The 19,165-nt window shown below is 46.4% G+C and overlaps 1 protein-coding gene across 1 annotated transcript in view; it reads right to left on the bottom strand.

Moving 5' to 3' along the window:
- The window catches only part of CCDC71 (coiled-coil domain containing 71), a 161,088-nt gene extending 146,670 nt beyond the window's left edge, over positions 1 to 14,418 (bottom strand). Inside the window, exon 1 of the mRNA XM_068252627.1 lies at positions 14,403 to 14,418. The gene's annotated coding sequence lies outside the window, so the exon portion shown is untranslated. The remainder of the gene's footprint in view (positions 1 to 14,402) is intronic.
- Between the last annotated feature and the right edge of the window lie 4,747 nt (positions 14,419 to 19,165).

The raw sequence follows: 19,165 nt of genomic DNA, 5'->3' as shown, positions 1-19,165 counted from the left end.
GGAAGCTCAAACTTTTAAGGCAAGGCAGGGGTCCAGTCGAGGATTACGCGGCCGAATTTCGTAGGTGGTCAGTTACGGCCAGGTTTGGCACTTATGCCCTGTTAGATTACTTCCTGTCTGGGTTGTCGGATGAGGTCTCCGACCTAATGTTAAGCCAACCCGAACCCAAAACAGTCGACGAGGCCATCTCATCGGCCATTCGAATCGACCGTAGGCTACGCCATCAGAGACAGACTAGGGGCAGTCATCGGCTTAGGCCGACCTCTTACACAGTGCCTCCCGCTGCACCCCTAGTAACTCCGTCTCCTTCTGTCTCATCATCTCCGGTCTTGCCTCCACCTGAGCCGATGCAGATCGGTCGGTCTAAGTTGACCCAAGTGGAGAGAAGACGGAGATTGTCGGAACAACTATGTTTATACTGTGGTGAAGGGGGGCATAGGGTACGAGACTGTCTCATTAAGCCTAATAAGGATAAGCCGGGAAACGCTACCGCCTAGGAGTGATAAGGGGTGACACCCTAGGCGCCCAGCTCGCACCCCTGAAAGAAAGACGATTGCTCCTCCCCTGTACGATTACATGGGGGGACAAATCTGAAGCCACGGAGGCCTTTATTGATTCAGGCTCCGCGGCTAACTTCATGAGTTCCGAATTTGCAGAGAAGTTGGACATTCCTCTCACCCCAGTAAAACCACCTATCCAGGTTACTGCCGTGGACGACTCCCCGTTACAAAGGGACCGTCCGCTGTCCCAGACACCAGAGGTGGAAGTCATTACTGGGGTACTGCATAGGGAGAGTTTACGTTTTTTTGTGTTACATATGACCACCTCCACCATTGTCCTAGGTATGCCTTGGCTGCAGCTTCATTCGCCACAGATTAATTGGGCGACAGGACAATTAACCAGTTGGTCAGACTTCTGTTCCCAACAGTGCCTAGGAAAAGTGGTATTAGGTCAGACCAAGGTACATGTGGAGGGTGTTCCCGAGCAATACTCCGAGTTCTCGGATGTATTCTGTCCCAAGGCTGCTGATAGGTTACCTCCTCATCGCCCTTTCGATTGCCCCATCGATCTCCGTGCCGGTTGTATGCCCCCTAGGGGTCACCTGTATAATTTGTCTGGACCAGAGAAGGTGGCTATGCAGGAGTACATCCGTGACAATCTGGCCAAGGGGTTCATTCGCCCCTCCCGCTCGCCTGCAGGGGCCGGTTTCTTTTTTGTTAAGAAAAAAGACGGAGGTCTTCGACCTTGCATCGATTATCGGGGCCTAAATAAAATCACGGTGAAGAATCGTTATCCGTTGCCATTAATAGACGATTTATTCACGCAGGTCACAGACGCTAAGATCTTTTCAAAATTGGATCTGAGGGGTGCATACAACCTGATCCGCATTAGAGAGGGCGATGAATGGAAGACGGCCTTCAACACACCCGATGGGCATTACGAGTACTTAGTGATGCCCTTCGGGTTGTGCAATGCGCCAGCCGTCTTCCAGGAATTGATTAACGAGGTATTCAGGGAGGTGTTGGGTAGGTTTGTGCTTGTATACCTTGACGATATACTAATTTACTCCAACAACCTCTCCGAGCACAGGGTCCAAGTCAGATTTGTGCTAAACAAGTTGAGACAAAATCTGCTGTACGCCAAGTTGGAAAAATGTATTTTTGAAGTTACATCTGTCGCCTTTCTGGGGTACATAATCTCCACCTCGGGCCTGTCTATGGACCCTGCCAAGGTATCCGCTGTTCTGGAGTGGCCTCAGCCGGTGGGGTTAAAGTCGTTGCAACGTTTTCTGGGTTTTGCAAACTATTATAGGAGGTTCATAAAGGGGTACTCCACCGTTATTGCACCTCTCACCAGTCTCACTAGGAAAGGGGCGGATACTACTCACTGGTCGCCTGAGGCCCTACAGGCATTTTCGACCTTGAAGGAGCTGTTCTGCACAGCACCCATACTAAGACACGTAGACACTTCCTTCCCTTTTATTGTTGAGGTAGACGCCTCAGAAGTCGGGGTGGGGGCTGTGCTGTCTCAACGTTCAGGCTTACAGGGTAGATTGCACCCATGTGCCTATTTTTCTCGGAGATTCTCTCCAGCAGAGAGAAACTACGATATAGGCAACAGGGAACTCTTAGCCATTAAACTAGCCTTTGAAGAATGGCGTCATTGGTTAGAAGGAGCGGAGCATACTATCACGGTTTTTACCGACCACAAGAATCTGGAATACATCGAGGGGGCTAAGAGGTTAAGCCCTCGTCAGGCTCGATGGTCCCTGTTTTTTTCAAGGTTCACATTCGTGATTACGTACACCCCGGGCAGTAAGAATACTAAGGCAGATGCGCTATCCAGGTGCTTTGAGCCAGAAACAGCACAGGCCTCCGTCCCGGAGACAATTGTTCCGCGAAAATTGGTGCTGGCTGCAATTGAGACTTGGGAAGACTGGAAGGAGACGTTGAGCCCCTTCCAGCAGGACATCCCGGAAGGGAAGCCTGAAGGGGTCATGTTTATTCCCTTGCCCTTTCGTCTTCAGATCCTTGAAATGTTCCACGCACATAAAAATGCTGGACATCCTGGAGTTGCCAGAACACAGGATCTTGTAGCCAGGTGTGCCTGGTGGCCTTCCCTGTCTGTTGATTGCAGGGAATTTGTTAGGGAATGCGCAGTATGTGCTAAGAGTAAACCCTCCCGGCTGGCACCTGTCGGTACCTTACAGCCTTTGCCCGCCCCGAGTGAGCCATGGACCCACTTGTCCATGGATTTCGTGGGTGAGCTCCCCAGGTCTGAAGGCATGTCGGTCATTTGGGTGGTAGTCGACCGCTTCAGCAAGATGGCCCATTTCGTGCCCTTGAAAGGACTCCCCTCGGCTCAGGAATTGGCCGACCTATTCATCATCCACATTTTCCGGCTGCATGGCATTCCGGAAAACATAGTGTCGGATAGGGGAGTCCAATTCATTTCTAGATTCTGGAGGGCATTTTGCCACCAAATGGGCATGAAGCTGTCTTTCTCGTCCGGCTACCACCCACAGACTAATGGCCAGACTGAAAGGATAAATCAGTCTCTAGAACAATTTTTGAGATGTTATGTTGCGGAGGCACAAGACGACTGGGTCAGATTTTTGCCCTTCGCAGAATTTGCTCAAAATAACTTGAGAAATTCCTCCTCCGGATTTTCGCCTTTTCAGGTGGTAACGGGGAGATCGCCCAAGTTTTCCCCCTTGCCAGTTGCCTCCTCTCCGTTTCCAACCCTGGAAGCCTGGCACAGGGCATTTAAAGTCATCTGGGGGAAGGTGAAGAGTAATCTGGAAAGGGCATTCCAGAGTCAAAAGGGTCAGGCTGACAAAAGACGCTCATTGGAGTGGAAGTTCCAGCCAGGAGACTTGGTCTGGGTGTCCACACGTCACTTAACCCTGAGACAGCCCTCAGATAAACTGGGCCCCAGGTTTGTGGGTCCATTTTCAGTGGCTAAGAAGATCAACAACGTTACGTATTCCGTTGATCTTCCCGCCAGCATGCGTGGGGTAAAGTCCTTCCACGTATCCCTGCTTAAACCAGCAGTCCATGTGGGTCCCACTCCTCCTCCTCCTGTGGTGGTGGACGACCAACCTGAGTACGAGGTAGAAAAGATATTGGATTCACGCATGGTACAGAATTCGGTACAGTACCTCGTACATTGGAAAGGGTACGGCATTGAGGAGAGACAGTGGGTACCGGGTTCACGCATGCATGCAGACGAGTTAAGGAGGGAGTTTCATGCCTTACATCCCGAGAAACCTGGTAGGAGTTGTCCGGAGTCCACTCCTCGGGGGGGGGGGGGTACTGTAAGGAAACGCGGAAATGCCACCGTCTCTCAAGGTGAGGCGGCTGTTTCCGCGTCCAGCATGGCGTCACAACGCGGAAAAAACGCTGCATGCCGCATAGGCAGTGCGGCGGAATCCGCATTGGGAACGGCGGAATCCGCATCAGAGGCGGCCCCCGCACTAGATACATTGCATGACAGTACTGGTGTGGCTGGGACTGATAGTCCACCAAGATTCAGACTTACACGCGCGCGAGCAGAGAGGCAGAGTTTAAATAGCAGTTAGAAGGGTGTCGGCTGACCAGCTGGGTCAGCTGACAAATTCCACTGCTCTCATTGGACCAGCAATTAGGGAGGTCCTGGAAAGGTCCTAGAGTATATATACTGCTGGCTGTTCACTTGCTCTTTGTCTGGCGTGCGATCACATATGTGGGAGCACCCAGATCCGTAGTCAGATCCTTAAGTGTGCCGGGACCAGCTGGAGCTGTAATCCTACACTTAGCTAGATTATTGATAGCTAAAGTACTAGTTTGATTGTGATTATCTGTTATGACTTTTGCCTGCCTCGACTATCCTCCTGAACTCTGACCTTGTACCTCGATATTTCTGATACTCTGTTGCCGAACCTCGGCTCGTTCCTAGACTCTGTTTCTGCCTCCTGATTTTGTACCCCGATATATCTGATACCCCGTTGCCGAACCCTGCCTGTACTTTGACTCCGCCTTTGCCTACTGTATTTGTACTTTATCTGTCCGTGTGTGTACGACCTGGCTTGTCCGACCTCGAGAACCGACCTCACGATTGGAGGCGGTTCCCAGTCCTGTTAGTGACACTTCTTCCTGAGTGTCACTCTCGGACTTTCCTTCCTACTGTCAGTCTGACTCCTCCCGTCTTGGAGAGCTCAGGTCTGCGGAAGGAATCCGTGCAGTTCTCCTTGCTGCACTGAGGCCTAGGCCTCCTATTGTTACTGTTACACCAAAACACTACACTCTACTCAGGCGAACAGAGGTTAGTTTGTATATCGGATTATCGGTGAGACTGCAGATCACTTATAATCTGGTATATATCTGTATTTCCGGTGATACTGCAGATCACCGGTAATCAGATACTCTCTGCGCCCACCGATCGTTACATTTCCCCATCCCTTATGGGTGAAAATAATTGCAAGTGTGTACATAGCTAAACACCTGCGCCAGCAATAAGAAGTGAGTGTAATTCTTCGTACTGGGATCAATGACAGCTAGTTGTTCTGTCTTAACTCTCCCATCCCCTTCAGCACACACCCACACACATGCCTTTGGGTGGAATTTTACTAGCAATACACATAAAGCAAATGCTTTTTATTTTCATTTCAGCTCTGAAACAACATTGAATAGTTATTGTTTCTTTAACATGTTGATTACATTTGTATATCTCATAGTGATAGTAGAAAAAAAGGTATTTAAAAAGAAAAAGTCTTACCCCCATATACAGCTAAATAGGCCTGTGTTTCCTGTCAGTGAGCCCCCTGTGGCAGCAGAGTGCAGTCTCACCCCTCCCACTTGTGTGCTGATACTCCTCCGGGTTTGGTCAAGTTAGGACATTCATTTAAATCTACTCCAGCAGAGCAGCTCACAGATCACTGAGTGACTGATGACCTAAACTTCTCTCTAAGATGACTAACGCTCACATGACCTGAATTTCTGGATGACTAATGATCACATGACCTGAACCTCTAGATGAATAACATGACTCTTGATCACATGACTTGAATGTCTAGATGTTGACTTGACTTGAACGCCTTAAAGTGTGTACACACCTTCTATAAGTATCGCCTCGCCCGTTAGGATCAAGCTTGATATTCTCCATAGGACACACCATGCAACTTCTTCAAATCGAACATACATGATGTAAGATCAAATCTCTTATATGATCGGATCAAATATCATCTTTGGTAATGTGGTGAGGTGGGAAGCAGAGCTGGGACAAGGTCCTCCAGCACCCAAGGCTGAGACACCAAAGTGCGCCCCTCCATCCCTCCCACCCCAGTCATCACATCCTGATTGCTATTAGACTAAGAGGTGCCCCAGGGCCCCCAACACCTTAATCTCTAGTTATCTGGCTTGCAGTCACTGCCATGAATCCCCTTTTCTTTTATTCTCTCTGCTTCAAACACAATATTATTATTATTATTATTTAGTATTTAAATAGCGCCGACATATTACGCAGCGCTGTACAGTGTATATATATATATATATCTTGTCACTAACTGTCCCTCAAAGGAGCTCACAATCTAATCCCTACCATTGCCATATGTCTATATTATGTAGTGTAAGTACTGTAGTCTAGGGCCAATTTTAGGGGGAGCCAATTAACTTATCCGTATGTTTTTGGAATGTGGGAGGAAACCGGAGTGCCCGGAGGAAACCCACGCAGACACGGAGAGAACATACAAACTCTTTGCAGATAGTGCCCTGGCTGGGATTCGAACCAGGGACCCAGCGCTGCAAGGCGAGAGAGCTAACCACTACGCCACCGTGCTGCCCAATAGGAGAATGATAGCTGAGTGAGTTGTGCGCCTCCTCCTACACTGCGCTCTGAGGCTGGAGCCTCTGTCGCCTCTGCCTCGGCCCTGGTGGTAAGCGATTGATTATTATTATTATTATTGATTTATACAGCATCAACAAATTTCCCTGCGCTGTACAACAGCACACAGGGTATAACAGTACAAAATAAACAATACAACAGTTAACAACCCAAGACAATGGTGGATTACAGCTGATGCAATGAACAAATCAACTACAGATTTCTACACAGGCGTGGAAGATATTCACGCTCAGTGGTGTACCTAGGGCATTTGACACCCGGTGCTGGGTATTATAAGACACCCCCCGCCCCCCAAAAAAGCAAAGGAGCGAGTGTGGCATACTAAGTGCACCACGACGGGTAATGCCAGGTATAGGTGCCCCCTGTATAGGTAATATAGTTGCCCCAGTATATGTAATAAAGTTGCCCCCAGTATAGGTAGCTAGCATAGTTGCCCCCAGTGTAAGTAGTATAGTTGCCCCCAGTGAAGGTAGTATACTTGCCCTCAGTTTAGCTAGTATAGTAACCCCAGTGTAGGTAGTATAGTTGCCCCAGTGTAGCTGCCCCCAGTATAGCTAGTATAGTTGCCCCCAGAATAGTTGCCCCCAGTGTAGGTAGTATAATTGCCCCATTATAGGTAGTATAGCTGCTGCCCCCAGTGTAGGTAGTATAGCTGCTGCCCCCAGTGTAGGTAGTATAGCTGCTGCCCCAGTGTAGCTAGTATAGTGGCCCCCAGTATAGCTAGTATATTGGCCCCAGTGTAGCTAGTATAGTGGCCCCCAGTATAGGTAGTATAGTGGCCCCCAGTATAGCTAGAATAGTGGCCCCCAGTATAGCTGCCCCCAGTGTAGGTAGTATAGTGGCCCCCAATGTAGGTAGTATAGTGGCCCCCAGTATAGCTAGTATAGTGGCCCCCAGTGTAGGTAGTATAGTGGCCCCCAGTATAGCTAGGAAAAGTGGCCCCCAGTATAGCTGCCCCCAGTGTAGGTAGTATAGTGGCCCCCAGTATAGCTAGTATAGTGGCCCCCAGTATAGGTAGTATAGTGGCCCCCAGTATAGCTAGTATAGTGGCCCCCAGTGTAGGTAGTATAGTGGCCCCCAGTATAGCTAGTATAGTGGCCCCCAGTGTAGGTAGTAAAGTTGCCCCAGGAGGAGTGGGCAGCGCAAGATGGAGAGGCAGCGGGGACAGCGGTGGTGAGGGAGGGGTATCTGTCCCCCCTCCCCGCCGCTATCCCTGCTGCCCCTACTTATAGCGCTGCTTCCCCTTCTGCTCTGCCACCATGGGAGGTCGTGGCGACATCCCCCTGGCTGTCAGTCACCCGGTGCGCCCCCTGCGCCCAATGGTTGGAATGCCCCTGTTCACGCTCATTATACAGCATTGTGAGACAAAAGACCTGAGGGCCCATCCACACTAATGCGATTAGCGGGTGAATAGTAAGTATATGGCAGTGATCTCACTGCCGTGATTGCCGCCGATCGCAGGTAATTCACGATTAGCAGCAATCACCAAACGCGTTACCTGCAGCTTTTTTGGGCTATTCAGGAGCGGTTGCGATTAACATGCAATAGAAGCACTAATCATGATCGCACCAAGTACGTGTATTTGTCCAGTGGTTTTTCCATTTTAAATTGCGGAAAAATCACCAGCGCAAAACGTTTTGCGCTTTTAAGTGTGAATGCAGTAAACAGAGGAGAAATCGCACACCACTCGTGGGGTACAGGACCAATAGCAAAGTCCAGAATAATCCAAAGGGTCTGCACACTGCAATGTAACCAATTTCTTATTTATTCAATAAACGTGACACTTGCCCATTCCATAGCCAATGAGTCATTTTGGGGCCCCCGAGGGGTCCCCTTCGTCAAGGTACAACACAGAATGGACCCTTACAGTCTAATTCAGGGAACACACAATGCAATTTCCCATCCGAACAACGGGTGATCGGACAGAAAGTCCAAATGGCTCCCAATCAATAAAGGGATCGATTTTCCGATGATAACTTTGCAAAATCAATCCCATTCTCAATCGGAAACGGATCAAACATGTCAGAAATAATCACCCGCTTCCCTTTGATCGGGCGTGAAATTGCATTGTGTTTTCCCAGTGTAAAGGTTTCAAGTGGAACTGAAAGAAAAAAAAAACAAAGTGTTTGACTTACCTGGGGCTTCTGCAAACTTCCTGTCCCGCGCCGGTCCTCCACGATCCTCAGTTCTCCTGCTACCAGCTTGTTTCGGTACTGTCATAACGTCGACTTGTAAGTCGACGGCAAGGAATGCGTATCTTGCTAATAGCGCAAGACACGCGTATCTTGCTAATAGCGCAAGACACTATTGCGGTCATACGCGTGGCCCGGGGCGCGCAGGCACAGTTGCCAAGTCGACAGAAGCGAAAGTAACTGGCGGCAGGAGAACGGAGGATCGTGGAGGACCAGCACAGGACAGGAAGGCTGCAAGGGGCTGGCAGAAGCCCCAGGTAAGTGAAACGTCCCCTAGTGGCCAGACGGCACCATGTCTTCCAATCGGTTCCAGCACACAGATGATGCAAACTGTGGTTGCAATCGGTGCACAGAAACCACTGGAATTTTGGCAGCAGACAGGCTAGAAGGGAGCTTGTGAGTTACAGTAACACAAATTACACACCATTTCAGGGTTTAGAACTGCCACCACTCCTGCAGAAGGGCAGGAGACCTCACTGATTCTAATAATGCAAATAAAACGGTTAAGACACACTCTATTTTATCTACCTATCAACAGTAGTAGCGACTCATCGGAAGGCTAGTATTCGTTTTGTGTTGCTGAATAGTAGGCGTAGTCGAAAAATAAATGACTTTTAGAAGTTTTTTTTATTATAAATGCAATATAAATAATTAATATATGCAGAAAATCATTAAAATCAACAATTATGGAGACAATAGTAGCACAGTATAAAAATAAAAAGGGAAGAAAATACAAATACTTAGTTTCAGGTGAAAATATGTCCTTTCTGGGAAAACACGTGAAGTTCTTTTGTTTCCAGAGCAAAGTTCAAACAAAAATGGCCACTGCCCAGTCCTGGAGGGCTCAAGGGAGGAGTCCCTGTCAAGTTCTTTTGAATGACCCACATTTTTGGGTGGGGTCTCAGGTTGAGCCCAGGGGCTGGACAGGGTGCGGATAAACTTCTGGGTGGGTTTCTTGTGCCCACCAAATATGTCATTTTCCATATCTGAGCTCACAACTTCCCGCACACACATAACAGACACAGATTCATATTCCTCATAATATGATAGTTCATATGATATCAAACTTGATTACCGTATTATGTTTAGTTCCTGAGAAGTTTAATACTTTGTCGTGGTTTATCCCTGGCCCCCCAAGACTGGTATCAAAATATCCATCAACACCCCATGAATCCGATGATAGAACTCCCATAACTGTCCTGGGCATGGTATTCCTTAGACACGCAAAAATCCTATATTACATTTATGTTTAATGCTGATGGGAAGGCTCCGCCGTGACTGGAGCCTTGCTGTGTGGAAAGCTCGCTTTTGCTAGAATCACCAAATGGTATCCTTTCAAAGGGCATGTTCACACTTGGGTGTCACTGGCCCATGAAGGAACTTCTTTTGATCAAGTTAATTACACCAACAGGTCTTATCAGAGAGCATACTTGGCTCTCATGAAAAGAACTCTGCTAACAGCTATGAAGAAAACAGATACCCCCAGGCTTGATTGCCTGGTATCCATAAACATACAATCTGGGTTGTCAATGACAATCTGCGCAGAAAAAACGATTGCGTTTTCTCACAGCTCTTCCATGACAGTGTATGAGATGGTAAAAAACTGGTCAGTGGCCGAAGTGTCCTAAGACAGAGAGTATGATTGAGAAGGTGTGTTTTCAGATTGCGTCTAAAAAGGTTAAGTGTGGGTGAGTGGCGGATATGTTGAGGGAGGGTATTCCAGAGGAGGGGAGATGATCAAGAGAAGTCTTGTAGGCGGGAGTGAGAAGAGGTGACCAGAGAAGAAGACAGGGGAATATCGTTAGTAGAGCGGAGATTGCGTGTACGATGGTATCTGGAAACAAGGTTATTTAGATAAGAAGGAAGTAGGTTGTAAAGAGCTTTGTTGGCGAGCCTCAGGATTTTGATTTGTATCCTTGGTGTAACTGGCTGGCAGTGAAGGGACTGACAGATTGGAAAAGCACTGGAGAAGAGGTAGATGAGGTGTGACTGGCAGCCAGTGAAGGGAGTGAAAGAGGGGGATAGGTCTGGAGAAGCGGGAGGAGAGGAAGATGAGTCGTGCAGCAATGTTCATGATGGACTTTAGCAAGGGCAAATGGTTAGCGGGTAGGCCACTAAGCAGAGAGTTGCATTGATTTCACATAGATATTGGTCCTCAACTACATCTGATAGAGTATGGCTACTTTTGAGAAACTAGATAAGTGAATCAATAAAATATGTGGAAAATAGAAGCAACTTTAGCAGAACGAGGGATGGAGTTCAAGAAAATGTCAGCAGCTCTAGAGAAGTCTTGGGAGTTGTGCATGGGGAGAGGTAGTGAGGTAGGCATATGTGCACCTGGGTAGTGAGTAAGAGGTAGTGAGGTAGGCATTTGTGGGTCATTAAAGCGGACCAAAACCAAACATTTTTTTAATTCAAAATATTGAGTTGCAGCACTCTGACACATACAAAGATAAATAGACACTCCTTCAAGCCTATGAGCATTTCAATGCATGCTTTTCACCCTTCTCTTTCCATAACTAGGGTTATACAGGTGGCAGCCATTAGCAATTCCTCCTTTGCTGGACACCATCTACTCCACCAGTTTGCCGGATTTTTTGCCTGCAATATGAAAGGAAGGGAGGGGTTCCTCCAATAAATGTAAAATATGTTATATTTGTCATCATGCATCTGAAAAAAGGCTGCTATTTATTATTATAATTTAGAAAATAGATTTTATTTCTGAAATCTTGTATTTTTAGTTTGGGTGCACTTTAAAAACATCAGAGTGTATTAGTTTGGAAAGTAGAACAGAGTTGTTCTCAGTAAATGTCACCCCTAAATATTGTCTGTAACCTAAATTAATGTTCAGCGCTGCGTAATATGTTGGCGCTTTATAAATACAATAAATAATAATAATAATATTAAAAAATGTAAACAAAAATGTTATTCACCACTGGAAGAGAATGTATACATTGAGGATTTTACAACTGGCAGAGGCTCTGTTGACCCTGGCACTGATGTTTCACATGGGCTTTCCCAGGGTGCAGATTGTATGTAGTCACTGGTTTTCACCACTGCGTCCCCAAGGGTCAATGGGCCACTACCCCTAGTGATCAGTGAAGTACTTTGCTGCTAGTGACTACCAGGTTGCAGCCTTTGGTTTTGCCCCACTGGGGTCAGAGAAGTCTGCAGTGAGGAATGGGCAGATGGTACTGGAGGGGAGCTTGGCATCCTGAGAGCGAGGTTGGAAACAGGGCAAAAGTCAGGGCAGCGGCACACTGACATAAACTGCTAAACAAACCAGTAGATCAGGGCTGGTCGCAATCAGACAAAGTCGATATCCAGGCAGCAGATCAGAGAGGCAGTGATTGGCACAGCCAAAATTGTCAACAGAAAAGGAATCAGGCATAGTCAAAAAGGTCGGGTCACAATGGAGATCAGGAGATAGAACCATGGCAATGCCACAAGGCAAGGGCTCTGGATCTGATCAGAGCTGGCAGCACTGACTGTCTCCAGAAGGAGGCCTAAAAGAACAAGGCTGAGGGTGCCCAGATGTGCAAATTCTCGTATGTGTGTCTACAATTGGAACCTAACATGATAATGTACTGATGTGCGCTCATCTGTCATCTCCACATGAAGCCACACCCCCTGAAGGGATTCTGCACATAACACATAAACTAATGCTTAACCCTAACTCATCCCCCAGTGGTAACCCTTTCCTGATGCCTAACCCTAACCCCCCTCGAAATGTTAGCCATTTCCTGATGGTTAAACGTAACGTTCTCCTCAATATTAACCCCTTCCTGATGCAAAACCCTAACCTGTCTCCAAATGTTAACCCCTTCCTGATGCAAAACCCTAACCTGTCTCCAAATGTTAACCATGTCCTGATGTTTAACCCTAACCTGTCTCCAAATGTTATCCACTTCCTGATGGTTAACCCTAACTTTTCCTTTAATATTAACCCCTTCCTGATGGCAAACCCTACTTTCCTCCACATGTTAAAGGGGTTCTCTTGAATAACCCCCCCCCCAAGAACTGATACTTACCTGGGGCTTCTATCGGCCCCTTGCAGCTGTCATGTCCTGTGCTGTCCTCTTACGATCTTCCGTTCCCCACCACCGGCACTGGTGTAATTATTCGTCTAGACAAATAGAACGACGGCTGAGTGGCCGTGGCCTTGGGCCTGCTCGCTCCCACATGTCATCGGGAGCTTACTGCGCAGGCGCAGTACACTAAAACTTCATGCGCAGAAAGCTCCCGATGACACACACGGGAGCGAGCACATGCAGTTCTATGGTCTAGTTAGACTAATAATTACATCGGTGCGGGCGGGGAACGGAAGATCATAGGAGGACGGCGCAGGATATGACAGATGCAGGGGCCCGATAGAAGCCCCAGGTAAGTGTCAGTTTTGGGGGGGGTTTGTATGCAAGAGAACCCCTTTAATCCCTTCTTGATGCCTAACCCTAAATTTCTCTTCAAAGTTAATCTCTTCCTGATGCCTAACCCTAACCTTTCCCCAAGTGTTAACCCTTTCCTGATGCCTAACCCTAACCTTTCCCCAAGTGTTAACCCTTTCCTGATGCCTAACCCTAACCTTTCCCCAAGTGTTAACCCTTTCCTGATGCCTAAACCTAAATGTCCCTTCAATGTTATCCTCTTCCTGATGCTAAACCCTAACTCTTCCCCCAGTGGTAACCCTTTCCTGGTGCCTAACCCTAACCTGGCTCAAAATGTTAGCCACTTCCTGATGGTTAAACCTAACTTTCCCCTCAATGTTAAATCCTTCCTGATGCCTAAACCTAACCTTGTCCCCCAGTATTAACCCTTTCCTGATAGAAAATACTAACCTTTCTCCTCCGCTTTCTTACCCGAGGTTCACCTCGGGTACACTTTTAACTCTTCCCCATTCAAGATAAATAAAAAGGGTCCTTCTAGCCACCTCTGTATCTCTTGTGAACATTACACCGCACTTCCTGTTCTTTTGTAACGCCTGTGACAGTAACAGGAAGTGAGAAAAGTTCATCCTACAAGGAGCACCGACAGCTGTTAAAACTTGGCAGATCTTCTTACATTTTCTTCCTGTGGTCTATCTGAACTCTCCCAGCCCCTGCAAACCACCGCCACAAAAGAACACACAAAAAAATTACCTTTGGGTGGAGTTCGCAGGGCCGGATTTGTACTCTTTACCGCTCAAGGCCACTGTCACCAGCCGCCCCTTTCAGTATAGGTTGCAAGATGACCCCTCCCCCTTCCCTCCAGTATAGGTAGCCTGATGACCCCTCCCCCCTTTCCCTCCAGTATAGGTAGCCAAATTACTCCCTTAATCCCCCACCCCCTTCAGTATAGGTAGCCAGCTCACCATCACACTGCATCAGCGACAGCCATCAGTGTCACTCATTTCTCCGCTCATCTCCAGTGCAGAAGCTTCCTCTTCCTTTCCGTCTTGCCCAAGTTCATAGCCGCTAGCCCACAATGCAAACATGCACAGAGAGCAAGGTGGCTGCTGCACAGGCAGCCAGCAGAAGAGTAGCGCGGTCAGGCACTCGCCTGATCTCCCTGTGTTGCAGCATTTGCAAGCTGCACCAGTTTAGCCTGCTGCTTTGGTGCCCTTGCTCCTGTGGGGCCCTAGGCCATGGCCTAGGCGGCCTTGGCCTAAACCCGGCCCTGGGAGTTCGCCTTTAATCAGTAATACACATCAAGCAAATGTCTAATGTGAAATTCAGATCCAGCAGGTACAATTCTCAAAGTAGAGATTTAACTGTAAAACAATCCTGTCAAAATATGACTTCTTTAACACATTGGTTCAGTATGACACTGTTAAGAAAGGCAGTCATATCTTACCCCTCAACCAGCTGCATAGGCCTGTTCTTCCTGCCAGTGATCCCCAGTGCCAGCAGAGTAGAGTCTCACTCCTCCCACTTGTGTTCTGCTGATTCTCCTCTGTGTCTGGTCAAGTCTAGACATTCATCTAGGTCCCTCCCAGCAGTGCCGCCCACAGATCACTGAGTGACTAATATCACTGCTGCTAGAAAGGATCACATGATCTCAACTTCTAGATGTTCTGAGATTTAAAGTGAAACATGTACAATTCACCATTGCTCCCTGTGTGATTAGCTCTCTGTTAGAGCAACTTAGCTGTAATAAAAACAGAATCTACAGTATTTATTTTGTTTAAAGTGTACCCCCAGCAAAAAAAAAAAAGCTTTACGTTTTTGTAAGCAGGCTTTTTGATTCCTTTCAGCCCCTTACACACTCCTAGGAGTTTTGGTTCACTGTGAGCTCGACTGGGCATTCTGTAACTCTGGGTGTTTCAAGTCCTACCCCACAGAGCCACATTAATCAATGCCATGCACTGATGAGGATCAACCAATCCGAAACAGTCTGGTCCTGATTCACAAAGCTTTTCTGTTAAATTATCTCAGTTTATTTATTAATTCCCAATTTATCTCTCCTTAAATGACTTAACTCATGATTTACCTCTCCTTATCTAACTTAAAGGGCACCCAAAGCGAAAATAAACTAATGAAACAGACAATTGTATCTATCTTCCTTCTCCTAAAAATGACTTAAGATATTCCACAGTTTTATTTTATGTTTAAATCTACTTTTTAAGTTGTAACTGTTTTATTGATTTTGCTCAATGACACATTCATTGACGTATGCCAGAGCTAAAATCTATGAACGATTGACCCTTTTTATCTCTTTCCTGGAAGAGTGTAAAGAGTAAGGACTGAGTCAGCCACTTACATACCTGATATTTAACTCTTTCAGGCAGAGAAAGAAAAAAAGGAACACAGCATAGTTATTAGTTTGCTTGGCACTGTACATACCCATGTCTATCTCATCATGTCACACATCACTTCGGGTATCCTTTAAATCATGGTTTAGCTCTCCTTATCTAACTTAAATCATGGTTTATGTCTCCTTATTTGACATAACTCATGGTTTAGCTCACCTTATTTGACATAACTCATGGTTTAGCTCACCTTATTTGACATAACTCATGGTTTAGCTCTCCTTATCTATTTATCTCATGCATTCCAAAAACATACAGATAAGTTAATTGGCTCCCCCTAAAAAATTGGCCCTAGACTACAGTACTTACACTACATAATATAGACATATGGCAATGGTAGGGATTAGATTGTGAGCTCCTTTGAGGGACAGTTAGTGACAAGACAATATATATATACACTGTACAGCGCTGCGTAATATGTCGGCGCTATATAAATACTAAATAATAATAATAAAAACAATAATAATGCATTGTCTCTCCTTATTTGTTTATCTCATGCATTAGCACTCCTTACAATTAAGGTGAAAAATAAGTAACCTTTGTGAATCAACCCCTCTGTATGCATGTTGGATTATTGTGGCTCTGTACAATTAACAAGCTGACACATCATTGCATTCCAGGGGTTCTGGAGGTGTGTTTAGCTATTAGGAACAACAAAGAGATGATTTGCATATTCAGCAGTGATGCATTGTGGGAGACATCATGGCCCTGATTCACAAAGCGGTGATAACTCAGTTATCACGCCTAAAAGACTTTAGGCGTGATAAGCCGTGCAAAGCTGAGTTATCACCGATTTGTGCTGCTCTTCGCGCGAAGCTCCCGCGCGCAAAGTTTTGCGCGCGTAGCGCACCGCGCTGCGCGCGCAAAGTCCCATAGGGCTCAATGGACGCTGCGCGCGCAGCGCGGTGCGCAAAACTTTGCGCGCGGGAGATCGCGCAAGTTTCTTCTTATCACGCCTAAACTGAGTTTAGGCGTGATAAAGGGCTTTTCACAGGCGTGCAAACACTTTGCACCGCTTTGTGAATCAAGCCCCATATGTTCATTTCAACCTTAATGATCACAAATACCTTTTGTTTTAAGAAGACAAAATTTCTGCTTTGCATAGCATTTTAGTAAGAGGGCTTTTTGACCCCTTTCAGCCCCTTACACACTCCTAAGAGTTTTGGTTCACCGTGACCTTGCTGTTTATCTCTTAACTGATTAAAAATCACTTTGAACAAATGTATTATTTATTTGGAGCACTTAACCTCCTAAAATAAAGAGTCTATTTTAATGAACTATTAACAAAATAAAATTAAAGTTAAAGTTAAGAGAAAACGTCATTGTTCAGTCCCCGTAACGTACGGGAAGTCATTAGTTAGAGATGCTAGAACGTTTCTCTCTATGGCATGGGAATATCCTGCTATAAAAAGGCCACACACATGTTTCCGCACATTTTTTGGGGGTGTAGGTGGTGGGGAAGATCTCCATGAAAGTTCAAAATACAAAAAAGTAACCGCCTTCAAAGAATACGCACAAAGTGTCTGCAAAAAAGCAATAGCGTGTACATTTTTTTTCCACATGCAAAAAATGTCATTATATGTAAACAAGCCCATTGATTTACGTGGGCTATTAGTTCCAATGCATTCTAACATTGCAGAAAAATGAATGAAATTTGGCAAGTGTGGACCCGGCCTAAGGGCACTTTCCCACTGGCTGCGTTTTTATATCATTTTCAGATTGCACCAGGGCTGTGGTGTCCGTGGAAAAATCATCTGACTCCTCAATATATGAAACCACTGATTCCGACTCCAGGTACCCCAAATTGCTCCCACTCTGACTCCTTGACTCCGACTCTACTGCCCATGCAGGGCTATGGAGTGGGTAGAAAAATCATCCAACTCAAACTCCGACTCAATTTTTGAAACCACCAACTCTGACTACCCAAAATTGCTGTGACTCCAACTCCTCCACTCCGACTTCACATCCCTGGATTGCACACACATCACTGATCGGAAGGGCATAGTGATGATCAGGTAAGTCCCAGTGCCACTTTTCACTGGCGCGATTAGATTTTTTCCCCCCAAATGCACTGCATGCTGCATTTTTTCTGCATTTGCATCAAAATCAATGGGAGCACAAGAAAATTGCATAGAAAATGCACTGCTCTACAATTTTTTTTTTTTTTTTACTATTTCTACTTAAATATTTTTCCTTGGAATCGTTGGAAACTGCAAATGCAAGTGCAACACGAAAACCAACTTACGGAAAATCACGTGGTGTAAATCAAGATTGCATCGCAGTGTGGTTTTCAGTGGAAAGGGGACCTTATTGTTTGTTAGGTAACTCACAGTTAGTATTATTTAGCATTTATATAGCGCCAACATCTTCCACTGCGCTGTACAGAGTATATTATCTTGTCACTAGCTGTCCCTCAGAGGGGCTCACAATCTAGTCCCTACCATAGTCTTATGTCTATGTATTTATGGTATAGTGTATGTATCGTAGTCTAGGGCCAATTTAGGGGGAAGCCAATTAACTTACTGGTATATTTTTGGGATGTGGAAGGAAACCGGAGTGCCCGGAGGAAACCCACACAGACACTGGGAGAACATACTACCCCCATGCAAATAGTGCCCTGGCTGGGATTCAAACCAGGGAACAAGCGCGGCAGGGTGAGAGTGCTAACCACTACGCCACCGTGCATGCCCAAAAAAAAGTGTTCTCCTTGAGGCAGTAATATTGTACAGTAAGGGCCCGTCTTCAGTTGCGTTGTGGATGCGAGGCAAACACCGCATCACCTCGCATACCCCCGGAGGTACTACCGGTTGTCGTCCGTACAACCGGATGCGGCATCATGCGGCTATGGGAAATTGAATGTGTGCTGTGGAAAACTGCAGCATGTTATCCATAAATTCCCCCGCGTCGCATTGTGCCAGATCGCACAGGTCAATACGCGTCAATGAAAACAACTCCACTGACGTGAATTGGTTGCAGTTTCTTTGCGTTGCGGTGCGGTTTCCGCATAGCCACGCGTGTCGTGGAAACGGGCCCTAAAACCTTGGATTGAGAGTAACTTGGTTTAAGAGTGCTTTGCAATACAAGCAAACATTTTTGTGAAATTTTGACTTGATATACAAGCAAAAAGCATATACGGGCGTCAAGTCATCACAACTGAGTCAATGGTTCTTCTCACTTTGATATAGCGGGATTGTGCTTAATTGTACATAGTGTAGGGACTATGCAATTTCACATTTCCATGAAAACCTCAAAAGGAGGCAAACGTAACTGCCATTGGATTAGTTCGTTGTTAAAGGACCACTATTGCGAAAAATTGTAAAATTTAAAATACATGAAAAGCACATTGCTCCCAGAGTAAAATAAGCCATAAATTACTGTTTTCCTATGTTGCTACCACTTACAGTAGATAGAAGAAATTTGACAGAACTGACAGGTTTTGGACTAGCCCATCTCCTCATAGGGGATTCTCAGGGTTTTCTTTAATTTCAAAACTACAAGCACTTAGTGAATGGCAGTTGCACCATACAACTGCCTAAGAAGTGTGCTGCGAGCAGGGAGGCTGGCCAGCATCTTTGTATAAATCCTTTTCTGAAAGTGTCTTAACCCCCGTGGCGGTATAAAAAATTCCGCCAGGAGGCAGCGCAGCAGTTGTTTTTTTTTTAAATCATGTAGCGAGCCCAGCGGCATCCCCCCGCCCGCTTCGATCGCCTTCGGCGATCTCCGATCAGGAAATCCCATTCAAAGAACGGGATTTCCTGGAGGGCTTCCCCCGTCGCCATGGCGACGGGGCGGGATGACTTCATCGACG

This window comes from Hyperolius riggenbachi, chromosome 9 (assembly GCF_040937935.1).
Source record: "Hyperolius riggenbachi isolate aHypRig1 chromosome 9, aHypRig1.pri, whole genome shotgun sequence".
Classification (NCBI taxonomy): domain Eukaryota; kingdom Metazoa; phylum Chordata; class Amphibia; order Anura; family Hyperoliidae; genus Hyperolius; species Hyperolius riggenbachi.
Note: the sequence above shows the minus strand (reverse complement) of the source record. Positions and strands in the feature narration are given on the sequence as shown.